Source organism: Carassius carassius, chromosome 25 (assembly GCF_963082965.1).
Source record: "Carassius carassius chromosome 25, fCarCar2.1, whole genome shotgun sequence".
NCBI classification, from domain to species: domain Eukaryota; kingdom Metazoa; phylum Chordata; class Actinopteri; order Cypriniformes; family Cyprinidae; genus Carassius; species Carassius carassius.
In genome coordinates this window covers 1,538,827-1,558,208 of record NC_081779.1, presented here as the reverse complement: position 1 = coordinate 1,558,208, position 19,382 = coordinate 1,538,827, and the positions used below count along the sequence as shown (strand labels likewise).

Genomic DNA, 19,382 nt, shown 5'->3' with positions numbered 1-19,382 from the left:
ATCTTGGAGATGCTTTTGATTCATTATTAATGTTTATCATATTACATAAAAGCACTTTACAAAAATGTACAAATATAAATCATGTCTCTTTTTTCTTTACATGCTGTAACATGAATTGAAATAGTGTATGTGACGTTACACAGACCACAGTTATACATCAGTCTCACATTAACACACACTCCTCTGGATTCACAGACAAGACTTAAGACTAGTCCTGGACTAAAGTTCAGTCTGAGCTGTTTCAGCTGAAAGAAACTTGCACTGAACTGATCTTAAAATATATCAGTGCCTTTGATTTGTCTCAGAAAGTACACCAGTAATGTTTTTTCCTGAGGCACGTTTATAAAAATGACTTAAATGTCTTTACTGAACTATGACACAAAGAATAGTAACAGACAACAGAAGCAAGAAAAAACTCTGAAGATGTTTCAAATTGAAAGAAACTTTGTGTGTCCTCTTCCTCACATTGACACATATTTCAACAGATGTGTTATAGAAATACATAGAAATACATAGAAATGACAGCACAATCAGGAGATGAGTTACTCTGTTATACTGTGAGGATCATATTCATATTCTGCTGATCTCAGAGTGAACGATCAGTGCTAATCAACATGAAGATGATCATCTTTATCTCTGATGATCTCAGATAATACTAACTGCTTTCTACTAGACTTCATCTCTTAATAATGTCAGCTCACACATCATATATTTTAACCACACATATCTCCCCAGCAGCTGTTATATGTGACAGAGTCGTCTTGGCACTGAAGACACATCACAAGTAACCAGTGGATCTCTCTATATGATGACAGGAATCACAATCACAGCCAGAATCAGCAAATGTCTGTGTAACTTACTGTGTTGTCCAGTGTCATTCGTTTGGTCTATATCTGTGTTTTTGTGTTTTTCCGGTGATTCTGTACCAGATGCTGAAAAGCAAGTCACACAGTTTAATATCAATATTTCTGTTAATGTTCAGATCATGATGAATAAACCTCAGCTGTCCAAATGCTTTATAAATAATATTTCCTCATATCTGAGTTTCTCTCACCTGTGATTGTGACTGTGATCAGGATTTCTCCTTCAGTGTCCAGAACTCTGTATGTTCCTGCATCACTGTCCAGAAATGATTTAATGATCAGGTTTATATCAGTATCATCACTCATTCGGTCGCTCTGAACCCCGTGACCTCTCGTCCAAACCTCCTTCCACTCTCCACTAGAGTTTGTCTTCACTTTATCAGCATTAAACACCAGAACAGACATCTTTAGCTCCTCGCCTGTTTTCACAGAAATCTCATCTGAGGAGAAACAGAAAGACATTAATCATTATTATAATGCTGTCAATCAATCAAGACCATAAACACAGATTTATGATTGGTGACCAAATGTAATCATTTAAAGAAGCAGATGCTGATGTTTGATCAGTTTAGTCTTCACCATGAATATGAAGATGGTACGTCCACTGCTTTATTTCCATCGGCACTATCTGATCATTATTTGGCTTCAGCTCTGTCTGATCATTATTGTAATAGATTCTCAAAGTGTATTTCCCAGCGTCACTGAAGATCAGATTCTTGATGACGACGTCACAGTTTCCTTCTTTAAACACTCGTCCTCTACATTCTTCAGTCTCACACACAGATATGTCTCTTGACCAATGGAATAACTCAATGTGAACAATATTACTGTCCTCATGTTCACATCTGAGTCTGATGTTTCCTCTCTTTTCTCCTGACACAGGTTTATATGTGTTTCCTGAAAATACAGACAATAAATATTAAATCAATAAGTATCAGTAATGAAAAATACAAGTGTTTCTGTCTATTCTCAGAAATCAATGTTATTATGAAATATTCTAATAAGAGTTAATTTAGTCAGCTGTATTTTCTTTTGCTGAAGATATTTCATCTCAGTGGAAGTGGATTCATCATCTGTGAACTGATGGAGGAGTTTCTCTAATATTTCAGATCAGAAATGAATGTAAATATTAAGGATGTTCATTGCTCATCAGAAACATGATCTATTGTGTCTTTGTGCTCTTCATCTAGACTCTCAACCTCAGGTTACTTCATCGTCTCTACATGAAATAAAATCATTAAATGCTCGATCTCAAGCACTAATGACTAATGAGATCTGCTTCATGAATGAACAGAAAACAGCAGCTTCAGTCAGAATCTAAATCTGACACTGAACACCAAGAATAAATAGAGTTTATGAACATAAATGACACTGACCGCTGTGATAAACCAGACAAAACAGCAGCAGAAGAAGATTGAAGCGTCTGAACCTGATGAGAATAAGAGACAGATACAGACACACATCACAAACACATTAATACAGACAGAAAATACTGATCTGAGATCAAACACTACACAACTCACACAATACACAGACTACAAACCTTCAGGATTTAAATATTTAACACGTGGATCTTGAAAATGAAAAAAATAATAAAAAAAGTCTAATAAGAAACATCAATCTATAATCTGAATATTTGGTATTATAAATATTATAAGTATATATATCAGAGATGGGACCAAGTCACACATGTGCAAGTCTCAAGTCTTAACCTTCAAGTCTCAAGTAAGTCCCAAGTATTTGTTTCTTGGGCAAGTCAAGTCCAAGTCAAGTCTCCTTATTATTGTAATTTTACCTGCAGAATCTGATCTTAATAAAGTTAAAAGACAAGATATAAGTAACTGTCAGTAAATTAAAATAATTTGGATTTGCATTGTAAATACTCATGTTCAGTAAAATACATCATGGAATCAAACAAAATTCTTCATAAACTTATTAAACTTATAAAAACTTCATAAAATTATTTATTTTTCACTTCTGCCAACAGCGTTTGAAATGTTTTACATTTTCAACATTGAGTCCATAAAACAAATAACAGCTAAACATCCAACAGACTTCTCTCTGAACACCTCTCTCTCTCTCTCTCTCTCTCTCTCTCTCTCTCAAACGACGTGACATGACATGACATTCAGCCAAGTATGGTGACCCATACTCAGAATTCATGCTCTGCATTTAACCCATCCGAAGTGCACACACACAGAGCAGTGAACACACACACACACACACACACACACACACACACACACTGTGAGCACACACCCGGAGCAGTGAACACACACACTGTGAACACACACCCAGAGAAGTGAACACACACACAGAGCAGTGAACACAAACACACACACTGTGAACACACACACAGAGCAGTGAACACACACACAGAGCAGTGAACACAAACACACACACTGTGAACACACACACACACACACACACACACACACTGTGAGCACACACCCGGAGCAGTGGGCAGCCATTTATGCTGCGGCGCCCGGGGAGCAGTTGGGGGTTCGATGCCTTGCTCAAGGGCACCTCAGTCGTGGTATTGAAGGTGGAGAGAGAACTGTACATGCACTCCCCCCACCCACAATTCCTGCTGGCACGGGACTCGAACTCACAACCTTTCGATTGGGAGTCCGACTCTCTAACCATTAGGCCACAACTTCCCCTCAAACACAGTTTACATACAACATTAAACTTTCTTACATTTCTCCTCTCTCTCAAGTTCAAGTTGCTTTATTGGCATGACATTTGAGTTACAGTATTGCCAAAGCATTTAGATACAGAATAAAATATAAAATATGATTACAATAAAATACAATACAATAAAAATAGCAACAGCAGATACTATTTCTAATATTAATAATAGTAATTATATACAATTAAGAATATCAAATAAAACAGTTGAATACAATACATGATCCCTTTCGTATGGTGTGTATGGTGTATTAATATTTAGCAGCTATTGTGACTGCCGTCTCATTCTCTCCAAGTATATAGAGTAGTTTCTCTGAGTCATTTAGAGACAAGAATGAAGGATTCAAAGCTTCAAACTGTGGGAAGAATGTTTCTCTTGTAGTGCTGTATTTGGGACAGACAAGAAGGAAGTGTTTCTCATCCTCTGTTTGATTCAGCTCACAGTGTTTGCACAGTCTCTCTTCTCTCGGTAGCCAGGATCTTTTATGTCTACCAATCTCTATTTCCAAATCATGATCACTGAGTTGATATTTTGAAAGGATTTGTCTGTCTTTTAATTGCTTTAGTGATAAGTAATTTGCCAGTTTTGTGGTTCTGTTTAGGGCCGAATAACACTGGAGTTTGGTTTGGAGCTCAAATTCATTTTTTCATTTTTCATCATAATTATACTTCAGATTTTTGTCAATTAGTTTCTGAATGTTGGGGTTGTGATTGGAGTCAGACTCAGTTTGGGTTTCCTTCATCAGGTGAAGCACGAGTGTGTTTCTCTCTCTCTCTCACACACACACACACACACTCTCTCTCTCTCTCTCTCTCTCTCTCAGAGTATATCCGTAAGTCATTACCTCTATCACAAGGTATTGCACTTGCAAAATATAAGATTCGAGAGTCTTGTCTGCAAGCCGAGTACGATGTGGCCTATCCCACCATGTATGCGCCACCGGTATGCGCGCTCATAATGGAAGCAACGCGGTCGTGACGCACACGCGGTGCAACACGCTCGTTTTTTCCAATCGCGTCCGCACCGCGTCGAGTTGAAAACATCTCAACTTTTCAGAGAGCCGCAAGCGCACCGCTAGTTATGTGACAAGAACCAACCAATCAGCTTCATCCTTTCCCGTAACAACGTTGAAAGCTCAGCCAAGATGAAGGAACAGTTGATCATAGCTGTATATGGATTGCCATTTTGAAATAAATTTAGTAGCAGAGCTACTGCAAGCGATTTTTAGTGCTGCAAATCCATTTATCCTTTGCTGAAATTCCCGCGTCTTCATGGAGAGAGCGCGTCATGGTTGCTTAGCAACAGCAGACACCTCAGGGGCGCAACTGCCCGAGCGCTTGGGAAACAAGGAGAAAGCGGCGCAACTAGCGATTTCCACGCGTTTTTAGGCGCGAATTATTGACGACAAAAGCGATGACCCTCGGTACCCCTCAAGCTGAGATGTTGATGTGATGTGATATCTGATCTAAGTGGCCGTGGTGTGCGTAAGGTAGAGAGGGCATGACTGATGATAGTGTCCTGGTCCAGTCATGACAACGCGATTCTCAGCCTGCGCTCCAGCTGAGTAATCAATTTTATTTTTAAAAATAAAATAAAATAAAATTTTATATTCAATCTGAAAACATGATGTGATTAACACTCAAGTCATTCAAGTCATCCTGTCTCAAGTCAAGTCAAGTCCCGAGTCTTTAACTTCCAAGTCCAAGTCAAGTCTCAAGTATTTTATTTTTTGGCAAGTCAAGTCACAAGTCATAAAAATAGCGACTCGAGTCGACTCGAGTCCAAATCACCAAGTCACAAGTCCCCATGTCTGATATATATATATATATATATGTGTGTGTGTGTGTGTGTGTGTGTGTGTGTATTTCTTATTCACCTTGTCAACATGATGGACACAAACAGACACAGAGTAACCAAACAATCCTCACATCAACGTACAAATCATTTGATTGCATTGAGAAATCAATGTAGAACATTTTAATAATTATATTAATAACAACACTAATAAAACCCATCATCATAATCTTTGTTCATCAGAATAATGTTAAACATGTTCACTCATTTTCTTTGCATCAATAGCATCAACAACCCGTTTCCTCAAATAAACACAACTATTGGTATAATAACCCAAAGACACACAAGCTTTATATTTAAAAGGATAAAAAAACTTACATTGTAAAAGTTCTACAAGAGTTTTTCAATCTGGCTGTTTAAATTTCGTAAGCCACGGCACGTTTAGTGAGATATGAATGACAAAATTGAAAGTATCATTCCCATACAGGGATTTTTCAGAGGAATGTGTTTGGCTCCTCCCACTAAAGGAGAGTCTGTGTTTGGCTCCTCCCAGTAAAGGAGGCGTGTGTGTTTGGCTCCTCCCACTAAAGGAGAGTCTGTGTTTGGCTCCTCCCACTAAAGGAGGAGTATGACTGTCTTGTCTCTGCAGGACTATGATCGGTCTTTATTGTCCTCTGCTGGTTATTCTGTGAGATCATATCTTACACAGATATTTGGTTAAAAACAGAGTGAGTCCAGATAAAGTCAGCTGAAGTTTATTCTGAAGAAGATGATTTCAGTCTGATCTCAACAGTTTGAGCAGCAGATGTAAACTAATTTAACAAATACACATTTTATCATAATATATTCAATAAAGCATTATTTTTCTGAACTTTGTAAAAGAAAATAGTAAAACAATTTAATTCATACATAAATACAAATCAACACCAAGAAAATATATAGTTTAAAATATACTCTTTCACAGCAGATTTACAAAGAATAATGCAAATCCACAATTAACTGTTTATCTCCTGAACTGAAACTTTCTTTACCACACTATTCTAGCTTCATGCTACAGGCCCATGTTCACTTATTGGTTCACTCCTTCCTGATATCTTCGCAGCTGTCATACACTATTTAGGGATTAGAGAATGAATGAACGAGTGAGCGATTTGTGAGAGAGTTTGTTGTGAATCCGCTCACTGCACCGCTGTTACAGAATCCTATTCACTGATATATAATAGAGAACATTTATAGATCAGAGGTGATTCTGTTGTATGTTGTCTCGTCGAATGAAGACACTGTTCTGTTCTTTAGACAGAGACGGACAGACGGACACGAGCTGCTCCACCATCACATAACTTTATTCAACTGACTTCAGTAACAAAGCATTCACACGTGACTCTGGATGTCATTATATCAGATGACCACTAGATGTCATCATAACCTCATATATGCATAACATATACAATATGTTACAGACACAGTGTCAAAATTCATCTTTATCATCAATAACGTTTTAAATAATTGTTTAATAATACATTTTTCTAAATTTCTAAAGAGTAATCCTCAGATTGAGAATGGTCCAGATTCAGTCAAACCCAAAGTCTTAATACACAAGCAAGAGCTTCTAGAAGTTATGTTCCTTCACCGATCCGAGTAATCATGGTAGAACAACTGAACATTTATATTAATAATCCCACTGTAAAATTATAATCATAATCATCCTCGTATCCACAGTAATGTTCATACAGCAGAGACAGACAATCCTTCACTAGGTTTAGTTTTACACAAACAAACAGAAACACTGTTAACAACACAACACACAAAAGTTGGATCTATATTCAAAAGTGAAAACTTACATGATAGATGTTCTGCATGTGTTAAAGCATAGAACTCAGAACTGTATCACAGATGAGACTGATGTAGATGTAGTGCAGCATGAGCATGTGTTTCACCAAACCCACTGACGAGGACATCCAAGCGCAGCATCTGACCGTGTTCAGACTCCTGGACAAACCTCCAGAGGAATCTGATGCATTATTTATTTTATTGGTTATTTAATTGGTTTACATCTTTACTGTGTCTTATTCTTTTAGCTCAATATTTCTGCAATGCATCTCTAGGATCGACGCTCAGATTATGAACACTGAAGGCCATAAGCAGGTATTGTGACTAAAGTTATGTAAAATATGTGTGTATTATAACTGCACTGATATTTAAACGATAAATTCAGACTTTTAATAGATTTGCTACAGTCTTAGTTAAAACTCTTAACTGATTATGTTTGACTTTAACAAAGCTGGTCGTTGTTTCAAAACCTGCTCTTATATTTTACAAATGTTTTGTATGTTTTTTTTATTTTTTTACGTGATTATGTAATGCAATTGAATCATTTGGTTTAATTCATGAATTCAGTTTTCAGTGTAATGCTCATACGAATGGATCTCTGAGGATAACTGCAGCGTCCACTTCAAGCATTACATCTCAACAGAATACAGTGTAGAATTAATTTAGTCAAACAAACAAAAACCTGGTGTGTAAACTCTGTGTTACAGAAAAGTTCAAGTCTGGGTGAGCAGAAGTTACATTTCAGTGACCTCTGACCTCTCTCTGCAAACCAGAGGATCACTTTCCTGTCAGCTTTTCTCTGTGCATCAAGACGTGTACTTTATAGTACTTTATTTGACTAAAGTGTGTGTGTGTGTGTGTGTGTGTGTGTGGATTAATCTACTTTAAAGGAGGACATTTCAACAGTGATGTCATTTTACTTCCATCTTGGAAAGAAGGTCATTGTATGATTGCTGTAAGTTCATTCAAATAACTGCTCTTAATTAGAAAAGTTCAGAATTGCTGTAGAAACACGACTAATAACCGGGAGGAGACCCCGGGGAAGACAAGGACACGCTGGAGGGACTGTGTCTCTCGGCTGGGAACGCCTCGGTGTCCCCCGGAAGAATCCCACAACTCTTGTTTCCTTCTGGAGCATCAGTGAACGTTTGAACCTTTTTAATAGCAGTGTTTGAGTCCCTCAATCGTCCTCAGTGTGAAAAGATGGATCTCAAAATCACAGTCACTGCTGGAAAGGGTTCAAATATGCAAAGATGCTGGAAAACTAAAGAATCTGCAGGACCTGCAAATTTCAGCCATTTTTTGTGTTGTGGACTACATGGAAACATCTTTTATGTACAATATCTTACTCAGGACAGTACTAAATAAAAAAGAACATGCATTTAGTATGATCTCTCTAATTTTGTTAAAATGATTCACATTTTCACAGATTCTGCAAGGGGTGCCCAAACTTTCGCATGCCACTGAATCTCAAATACAAAGCACCTTGTCATGTTCTCGCCATCAATCCTGTTTTTATTAGGAAACACTCCAGTTTTTCTGAAAGTCTGAAATAGTTGACATAGTTGCAGATATGATTTAAGGTTTAGCATTGGTAATGATCAGATTTTGTACCAAAAAATGCACAACACCTGAGATATCAACAAAAGTGTTTCTTACAAAAGTGCTTCATTTGTTTAGTTCTGCACAGTTCATGCTCTTTCAAAGCAGATTCATAAAGAATAATACAAATCTCTGGATGATGATGAAGACAGTTCATCTTGTGATTCTCATTATATTACATTTAAACTTTTTAAACACTTCTGGGTTTTATTTCAGCATCATTACATCTCTGGTTTATAAACTTGTATATGTTTTATAGATGTTCAGTGTAATCCTCAAACACAAATCTCCAATTCAGTAACCTGCTAGCAACAAATCATTTGATTACAATCAGTAAACAGTGAAGAATTACATTAATAATCCACTAATAAAAATCATCATCATAATGATAAACATACATATCCTTAGCATTATTAGCAGATTAGCAGGCAACTCTTTTCCCCAAATAACACAACTATTGGTATAATAACACAAAAACACACAAGCTTTATATGCAAAAGGATAAAAACTTACATTGTAAATGTTCTGCATGAGCTTTATATTCTGTCTGTCTAAATTTCATAAACCACAAAACGTTTAGAGATTGAAATAAAAACGAAAGTGAAAGTATAATTCACACACAGCTGAAAGCTTTCAGAGAGTTTGGTTGAGTCTCAATGTGTTTATTGTCCTCTGCTGGTTATTAACAGAACATTAGGCTACATCCCTGATAGCATACACTTCCGGGCCTTATCTGGGCCAAATATGGCACATATGGCTGAGTTCTGGCAGTGGCAGAGGTCATTTGGGCCAGATTTGGCCCACACACATCAAGCTGGTTTTAGTGTCAGTTCCAGCTTGTTGTGTGTGGGCCAGATCCGGCCCATGTGTGACAAACCAGTTTTAGGTTGAGTTCTGGCTTGTTGTATGTAGGCCAGATCCGGCCCATGTGTGACAAACCTGTTTTAGGTTGAGTTCTGGCTTGTTGTATGTGGGCCAGATCCGGCCCATGTGTGACAAACCGGTTTTAGGTTGAGTTCTGGCTTGTTGTATGTGGGCCAGATCCGGCCCATGCGTGACAAACCTGTTTTAGGTTGAGTTCTGGCTTGTTGTATGTGGGCCAGATATGGCCCATGTGTGACAAACCGGTTTTAGGTTGAGTTCTGGCTTGTTGTGTGTAGGCCAGATCCGGCCCATGTGTGACAAACCTGTTTTAGGTTGAGTTCTGGCTTGTTGTGTGTGGGCCAGATATGGCCCATGTGTGACAAACCGGTTTTAGGTTGAGTTCTGGCTTGTTGTATGTGGGCCAGATCCGGCCCATGTGTGACAAACCGGTTTTAGGTTGAGTTCCAGCTTGTTGTGTGTGGGCCAGATCCGGCCCATGTGTGACAAACCAGTTTTAGGTTGAGTTCTGGCTTGTTGTATGTGGGCCAGATCCGGCCCATGTGTGACAAACCGGTTTTAGGTTGAGTTCCAGCTTGTTGTATGTGGGCCAGATCCGGCCCATGTGTGACAAACCGGTTTTAGGTTGAGTTCCAGCTTGTTGTGTGTGGGCCAGATCCGGCCCATGTGTGACAAACCAGTTTTAGGTTGAGTTCTGGCTTGTTGTATGTGGGCCAGATCCGGCCCATGTGTGACAAACCGGTTTTAGGTTGAGTTCTGGCTTGTTGTATGTAGGCCAGATCCGGCCCATGTGTGACAAACCTGTTTTAGGTTGAGTTCTGGCTTGTTGTATGTGGGCCAGATCCGGCCCATGTGTGACAAACCGGTTTTAGGTTGAGTTCTGGCTTGTTGTATGTGGGCCAGATCCGGCCCATGCGTGACAAACCTGTTTTAGGTTGAGTTCTGGCTTGTTGTATGTGGGCCAGATATGGCCCATGTGTGACAAACCGGTTTTAGGTTGAGTTCTGGCTTGTTGTGTGTAGGCCAGATCCGGCCCATGTGTGACAAACCTGTTTTAAGTTGAGTTCTGGCTTGTTGTGTGTGGGCCAGATCCGGCCCATGTGTGACAAACCGGTTTTAGGTTGAGTTCTGGCTTGTTGTGTGTGGGCCAGATATGGCCTATACCAGGTGACCATTTTCTGAAGACACGTCCTGGCAGATCACCTTACTTTACCAGTCAGTGGTTCTAAAACTATTTTGAGTACTGGACGCCCACAATATTTCAGGACACGTAATATAAATACATACACACATTTATTTGTCCTACACGGACCTGTTATGAAGCTGCAATGTTATTCGATTTTTTTACATTTTTGTACCATGTCCTCTGGTGTGTATGTGGGCCAGAAGAATATGGGAGATGTGGGCCAGAACTGGGCCACATGTCATTTGCTATCTGGGATATCTCCCCAGTAGCTGTTATATGTGACAGAGTCGTCTTGGCACTGAAGACACATCACAAGTAACCAGTGGATCTCAGGTGTTCAGTGAAGATCATTATAGTTTCTCCAGTTCCTGTGTCTCTTCTGCTGGAAGCTGTGTGTGATCTCTGTGCTGACGTCTCCATATGATGACAGGAATCACAATCACAGCCAGAATCAGCAAACACACGACACACACGACAACTGACACAATCCAGTTCTCTACAGATGGAAGAGAGGAAGATGGGAAGAGAGCATATATTTAAAAAAAAAACTCATTTTTCATTATTAAACTTGCTTGATGATTTTGTAAAGCTCTCAATGTCTGTGTAACTTACTGTGTTGTCCAGTGTCATTCGTTTGGTCTATATCTGTGTTTTTCCGGTGATTCTGTACCAGATGCTGAAAAGCAAGTCACACAGTTTAATATCAATATTTCTGTTAATGTTCAGATCATGATGAATAAACCTCAGCTGTCCAAATGCTTTATAAATAATATTTCCTCATATCTGAGTTTCTCTCACCTGTGATTGTGACTGTGATCAAGATTTCTCCTTCAGTGTCCAGAACTCTGTATGTTCCTGCATCACTGTCCAGAAATGATTTAATGATCAGGTTTATATCAGTATCACTCATTCGGTCGCTCTGAACCCCGTGATCTCTCGTCCAAACCTCCTTCCACTCTCCACTAGAGTTTGTCTTCACTTTATCAGCATCAGACACCAGAACAGACATCTTTAGCTCCTCGCCTGTTTTCACAGAAATCTCATCTGAGGAGAAACAGAAAGATATTAATCATTATTATAATGCTGTCAATCAATCAAGACCATAAACACAGATTTATGATTGGTGACCAAATGTAATCATTTAAAGAAGCAGATGCTGATGTTTGATCAGTTTAGTCTTCACCATGAATATGAAGATGGTACGTCCACTGCTTTGGTTCCTTCGGCACTATCTGATCATTATTTGGCTTCAGCTCTGTCTGATCATTATTGTAATGGATTCTCAAAGTGTATTTCCCAGCGTCACTGAAGATCAGATTCTTGATGACGACGTCACAGTTTCCTTCTTTAAACACTCGTCCTCTACATTCTTCAGTCTCACACACTTCTATGATTTCTGACCGAGTGATTAAATCAATCTGAACAATATTATTGTCCTCATGTTCACATCTGAGTCTGATGTTTCCTCTCTTTTTTCCCGACTCAGATCTAACAGGGTTCCCTGCTGGCAGGATTTCTGCAAAAACAGATTAATTAAATTCAAAGAATCAATACATGTGAAAAATGCATGTGGTGTTTCTGTTTATTCTCTGTAATCAATGTTATCATATTCTAGTGTTTTTTTTACTCAGCTTTTATTTTACTCAGCTTTTATTTTCAAGACGTTTCACCACACATTCAAGTGGATTCAACATCTGTGAACTGTTTGTGGCATTTCTCCAATATTTAGCATCAGAAATTGTAATGATAATATTAAACTTTAAGGTTGTTGGTGATCTATTGCTCATGAAAGCATGAGATTGTGTTTGAATGCCAGCTGATTATTCTCACGTTCTGCAGAGTTCAGAACGGTTCATCTTATGAAGTGTGATGGTGCAATAGTCTGTGAAATCAATCCAAGCATCAGCTCCATGACTATAAACTAAAATGAGCAGATTCTGGGTTGTGTTATAGACTATATGACTAACCTATGATTAACCAGTAGTGCAACATTCATATGAATGAACTGTACACATGAGAATCACCTTTGTAGCCATAGTAGTAGTAGACATTAACCACACAGAGACATCAATATCTTCTTTTGTGTTCAAAAGAAGAAAGAATCTCACAGGTTTGAGGGTGAGCAAATGGTGACAGTATCTTCAGTGTGGATGAACTATTATTTCTAATGTATTTCACTTCATGGTGTTTGAATATTGATTTTCAGAATGTTTTAGAAAATTGTACAATATTTGCTGGATATTGTTACTAGTTAACCATTTAGGGTTTATTTAATTTTTAGTTCTTCTGTGTTGGATGAATCATCAACAGAAATCATTGGATAGCGCTAGAGAAATCTCACTCGCAGGATCAAACAATCAGCAGATTTATATAAAGAACAATAAAATACGATTACTTTATATGCACGCACAACTATATTGCATTAGTAAGTTTGAGATATTGCAGATAAATATGAGATGAAAGCGCACTGCTCATGGAAGGAGTTCTCGTTCTGCACGTCTGCTCAGCGCACCTGCTCCACTTCCTCATGGCACGTGACACACATGATGGTGACGTGGCGTATGTTCATTGGTCACAGGAAGAAGCCTTTTGAACAGCAATTCTGAACTTTTTTTAATTAAAAGCAGTTGTGGTTTCAGTTAATGGCTGTAGCCTGGAGCAATGGGCGCGCCGAAAGGTAGGGGACGGGGCAAGGTGTGCCAAAAGGAAGGTGCGTGTCAAAAGGTTTCTCATTGGTGAAAGGAGTTTTACTGTGCTGGCCAATCAGTAGTAAATATACATTTACGTAATTTCCTTAGACAAGGTGGCGGCGATAAGACGTGAGGTAATTATTTATTGTTTATACGTTTATCTATACTTTATATACCACAAATATGTATATTAAGATAAGTTTGTTACAATACGATCATAATTTTTCATTTGCGTTATATCTTGCAGCTTTAGTAATTAGTTTATTGTTGTTGACAGACATATGTACAGTGAGACAAAACGATGACCGCATCGACGGCGAATCCTTCAGAGATGATAGTTTATATCTGCGTCCTTTTTGTACAATAGAGTACAGAATACATCCTGTAAGTATAATAATTATTACCACCTCTGCTATTACAACTGTACTATGATCAATTCACAATCTGAATACGATTAGACAAAATAAAAAAAACTCTAATTTAGAGTTTGTTTCTACCTTTCTGCCAGGTGTCCAACTAATGCAGAGTATATTCAAGCTGCCAACACACTGATGTGAAGAACCCTTTCCAGAGAAATATAGAAAGAAATGACTGTAAGTAACATTGTTTTTAAACCATTGATTTATCTCTATCAACATAATCACACACAATATTGTAGTAACAAGATGTTGTAATCTTTATTTGCTGGAAAATGACAATCAGTCAAGTTTGTGTTTTGAGCACATCTGACACATCCCTAAACCTGAAATGTAAAGCAGAACGTGCTCCACTTGCAGGTTATTGTAGAATATGGAAGCACACTGCCATATGCATAACTTATTTTTGCACTGTTAATCAATTTTACATTTTCACTTAGTGCAGGTTAATGTAAGGAAGATACTGTATTACAGATATTTAAATCCTTTTTGTATGTACTCCACTTCTTCACTGCCTGACCATCATCTTAATGTTTATGCAGGTCAATGTTTTTATTATTTTTTATATCTAAAGCACCTTGTTCAGTAAGTATTTAAATGTTTTTCATATCTGTCATGGTCTAAGCATGATCTGTTTCTGTTGTTCTGATGAAGGAAGCTTGTGTTGGGGAGGATTCAGTGTCTGTTGAGGCACATGTGAATGTGTTATAAAGTGAGTATCAGAAAACACATCCAGACACTTCGACTGTCAAAGACCACACGACAGGAACATGCTCCTCGAGACGCTGAGAAAGCACAGAAGGAATGTCTGTGGAGGATGTACTCAAAAAATACACATACTTCAGGACACCTGCTGGAGTGAGTATATTAAAGAAAAAAAACTCATCAACTGTAAAATATCTTGTTTCAAATCTTTTCAGGTAATGTTTTATTCTTCTGTACCCTTTTAGCCCATCTGTTAAAAATTTAAAGCAATAGTTTTAGAAAACAATGTAAGATTTATCAGTGTATACAAGAACATGAAATGCATCGTATTGTGAACCTTATACATTAGCTTCTGATTGTTTCTGCAGTGTACTGTATGTAGCTACACTGTCTGAGCCAAAGAGGATGCAACAGAATCTGATGAATCTGAAAAGAGTTTTCTTTTGTTCTCATTATTATTATTATTATTGTTGTTGTTGTTATTCTTTTTATTTATTTATTTTATGAAAGGGGGACCCGGCTACACCTGATGGATACTGACTGTAAAATGTCAGTCATAGTTCGAGCGCTCAGTGTGGTGACAGAAGATGGAATAGATGTGTGTCCGTGCACCAGCCTTGATGAAGCTTCATAACAGCCTTCTGTGTGTATTCTGCTTTCAACATTGCATATCCACCACACCTGAGAAAGACACTGACTTTCCTTCAGAGGCATATTGTCAGCAGTACAGTTATTATTATAAGGAGAAGGGTGCAGGCTTGCACTCTCAGACTCATGCGCTTCTTTTTTTATTGGATAGTTTATTCTAGTTATTGGTAACTTCTTGTTTGAATCTATCAACATTTGTTTCTCTCTTGTGTAGGTATGGTTGACTGGAAGTCTGTCAGTCCAGATGTGAGGAAGACATACAGAGTGGAGCTGGAGCTCAGCAGATGTGTGATGCTGTAGATACTGTGGTCTTGGAAAGAACCAATCTTCACAGCTTTCTATTCAGACAAAGAGTTTGCTGGATTCTGTTCTATGGACTGCTACTACAGAATGAATGAATGAATTAATGAATGAGTGGTTTATCTATCTATCTATCCATCTATCTATCCATCTATCTATCTATCTATCTATCTATCTATCCATCCTTTTACTTGAATTGGTGACTGAAACTGAAAGCTAAATAAATGTTTTAGTGGATAAAGCTGTGTCTGTTTGCTTAATTGGTTAATGTCACTTAAAACAAGGTTACTTAACTCTTCTGACTAATTTTTAAATTTATTAGTTTTTTAATTTTTACCAATTTTTCTCTTTCATTTGTTGACTGATGTATTAACTAACATTAACTATGAGCAATACATTTGATACTGTATTTATTAAACTTTGTTAGTTAATAAAAATACAGCTGTACGTTGCTTGTTCTTGTTAGTTCACTAATGTTAACAAATACAGCTGACTTTAAATTACTTTAACTTAAGAACAGCAAGTGCGACTAACCGTGTTAAGAGATGTTTGTATTCTCAAAAATAATTGTAATCTGTTTTTGATTATTGATAAACTAAGACCTAAACGTGTGGTGGTGATTACGTCAGTAAGCCGTTTTGAAGGTACTTTCGAAAGTAATTTAAAATAATATTCTTTACATCATTAACTGTTTTTACATTGGATGAATTTCAATTGGTTTTATAGGATTATGTGTTTAGTTTATCGCTTTCTATTAATCTATAGGCCAGTAGCGATTAAGAGTATGGCTCGCCTTTAGGCGGAACAGACCGTTTTCTGTCAGCTAAACCTTTTGCCACGCCCCCTACCTTTCTTTCCACCAATGGAAACCTTTCGACACGCCCACCTTTTGCCACGCCCATTGCTCCAGGCTGCAGTTACCCCTACTTGCTTCCATTTGAAATTGGCTGATACCGGTAGTTTAGAATTTGATTTTGCCAGGGGCTATTTGAATACAATGAATTATATTTACACTAAGTGAAAATTGCATATTTTATTAGCAACAGATTGTATTTACACTATTTAATAATATGAGTATTTTCTTACAGTAATAGTAGTTTGATGCTGTTTGTGCTACTTAGTGCAAGTAGTGACCAATATGTGCACCTCATTATTGTATTAGGCTACATTATAAAGCAGTATAGGCTACAATAATAACATATTGAGTGTAAATTGTAATTTTATTTAAAAAATATTAAATGAATGCCGCCCCTAAATGTGCCCTAACCTTATACAATATCCATGTTATTTTTAACATTTCGATCATTTCGTTGAGTTTTATAGAAAATATATGCCTTTCCGATGTACTACTGGATGTGAAAAGGGTGAAGAAAGAGCTCGACAGAAGGCGGAATCGAACCCGGGTCCTTCGCGTCAAAAAAACTACTGCTTTGTCCTCTACCATCTGCGCCACAGATTACAACAGAAAATTAAGGTCTTTTTATATTATTGTTTAACACTACCAGACGTTGGTAGGCGGAGTTAAATAAACTGTGCCAAAATAAAAACAAAATAATTATAAAAAATAGCCTACAGGAGCTTTTATTTTCAGGAGAGGGCAATTGAATGTGCCCATTCTCTGTTGGACTCTTTACCTTGTCGTCTATCAACAATAAACATTCATAAAGGGTTGCACTCCTTATTAAATTATGCACATATCCAAAAAGGAATTAATGATATCTTAAATTACAATTTTTACTAGTGAAAATGTAATTTTAACATGTTAGAATTAAGTTACTGATATCAAGAATTATGTTTATTACTAGTTGTAATTTCATTGTTGATATGATAAACTTATTTCTGCGAGTGATGATGTCATTGTTGATATCAAGAATACCTGTTGTTACTAGTGGAAATGTAATTGTTGATATCAACAATTCATATGTTTAAATGTTAAAACGGTGCCAAAACTATTACAGATATCAAAATGCATTTGTTACAAGTTACAATTCTAAATTCACATATCAGCTTTGTATTTCTTACTAGTAGAAATATAATTTTTGATATCAACAATTTAGTTGGTACTAGTTGAAATGTTAATTCTTGATATCAAAAATGTAATTGTTACTAGTGACAATGTTCATTTCTGATATCTGAAAATGTATTTCTAATATCAACAATTGGGAGGGTAATTTCTGATATCTAAAATGGCTTTCTTACTAGTAACAACTACATTCATGATATCAGAAATGAACATTGTCACTAGTGACAATTAAATTGTTGATATCAAGAATTGACGTCGGTACTAGTAGCCGTGTGATTACTGATATCAAAAATAAAGGTCTTTACTAGTAAGTAGTGTTGTCACGGTACCAAAATTTCAGTATTCGGTACCGATACCAGTGAAAATCCACGGTTCTCGGTACCAATTTCGGTACCAAAGCAAAACACAAAAATATGCTAATTAAAAAAATAAATAAAACCAATGCCATTCTTTATACTTATTTACAATTGTGTTTAAAGTTCTTCTACAAGTAATATAATTATGAAAAACAGTAAACAAGTTTCACCCAAATTTAATTTGTCTTTTAATTTATGACATTTAAACACATTTTATTTTTTGGTAAATAAAGGGGATTTGCTATTAAAATTAAAACATGGAAGAAATGTTGTGTGATTAATTTTTAATTAACAGTAGTAGCAGTATCACATACATTTTACAAAGTAATAGTAATATTTCTAGCACAATGCCTTTATGTAAAAATTAATTTGTAATGAATGCATATTTGTCATTTATCTTAAGACTGGTGGTGATGCTTAAGATGTTTTTGTTCATTGAGGGTTTCTGTAAAAAAAAAAAAGTAATAGATCATAATAATTATTATTAAAAGATAATAATACTACTAATTCTACTACCATACTAACAATGTACAATGCACTATGGATTGATGAGCTGCTTGGTTCATGAATATTAATCACGTTGTCTGCGTTCGGTCGAACTGATTTGCTGAAATCAAAACAGGGACGGTAAAAGATGAGCGCCAGTTTGGCCAAATTGACATTTGCGCATTAGCTCCGCCCACTACCGGAGAAACCGGCATATCTTCTGCTTGTTCGAAAATATGAATAATTCTAAATGAACTAAATCATTTTGACAGGAGAAGACAACAAAGAATATCGTTTACATGTAGCATGTCGATTCAGCGTGGTAAGACTCTCGCTCTCTCTCTTTGCATGTGTGAGAAACAGAGCTATCAGCAAAGCGACGGCGAGTCGTGCTCCTTCACACAGACAGAGTTTACAGTTCGGCAAATACCATAGACAGTTAAAGAGGCAAATACAGGTGTAGTACTGTGCGTCCATTGAGATGAATTGAAAAGTACAGATCGCTTTTTGGAGAGAGAACTCTGAAGCGCTCAGTCAGTGTTCAGCGAGTGAAAATATATCTGCGCCAATCGTATAATAGCCTCGAACACACACACTGGCGAGTAAAATCTAAGAATTTATTAACCAATGGCTAACAATAGACATAATTTACTCGCCCTGAGAAAAATTTATTCACATATGCGAGTGATTTACTCGCAATGTAGAGGCTGTTTTGACGGTTTTCCGTGAATACCTTTAAATTGACACTGGTTTTACTCAAATGAAACGGTAAAATGCTTGTGAAGTGACTCAGAACAGTTCTGGTGATGTTGTATGTCCTCATTATTGCAAGCGTCATTCGCTTCAGTCTGTAGTAAACAAACCATTCATTCATTCACACAGACACGCGCAGAACATGCAGGATGCAGA

The 19,382-nt window shown here is 37.2% G+C and overlaps 2 long non-coding RNA genes across 3 annotated transcripts; one reads left to right on the top strand and one right to left on the bottom strand.

The window, feature by feature from the left end:
• Nucleotides 1–877: 877 nt before the first annotated feature.
• Nucleotides 878–5,847, bottom strand: LOC132103891 (uncharacterized). Its single transcript, XR_009423486.1, has 3 exons — nucleotides 5,728–5,847; nucleotides 2,240–2,292; nucleotides 878–1,760 (listed from the first exon to the last, which is right to left on the bottom strand). It is a non-coding gene; the product is annotated as an uncharacterized LOC132103891 (long non-coding RNA).
• Nucleotides 5,848–13,568: 7,721 nt separating this feature from the next.
• Nucleotides 13,569–15,824, top strand: LOC132104599 (uncharacterized). Of its 2 annotated transcripts, none has more exons than XR_009423552.1 (4): nucleotides 13,569–13,673; nucleotides 13,817–13,923; nucleotides 14,610–14,813; nucleotides 15,523–15,822. It is a non-coding gene; the product is annotated as an uncharacterized LOC132104599 (long non-coding RNA). The 2 variants fall into 2 exon arrangements; XR_009423553.1 differs by having other exon boundaries at nucleotides 13,594–13,673; nucleotides 13,787–13,923; nucleotides 15,523–15,824.
• The last annotated feature ends 3,558 nt before the right edge of the window (nucleotides 15,825–19,382 follow it).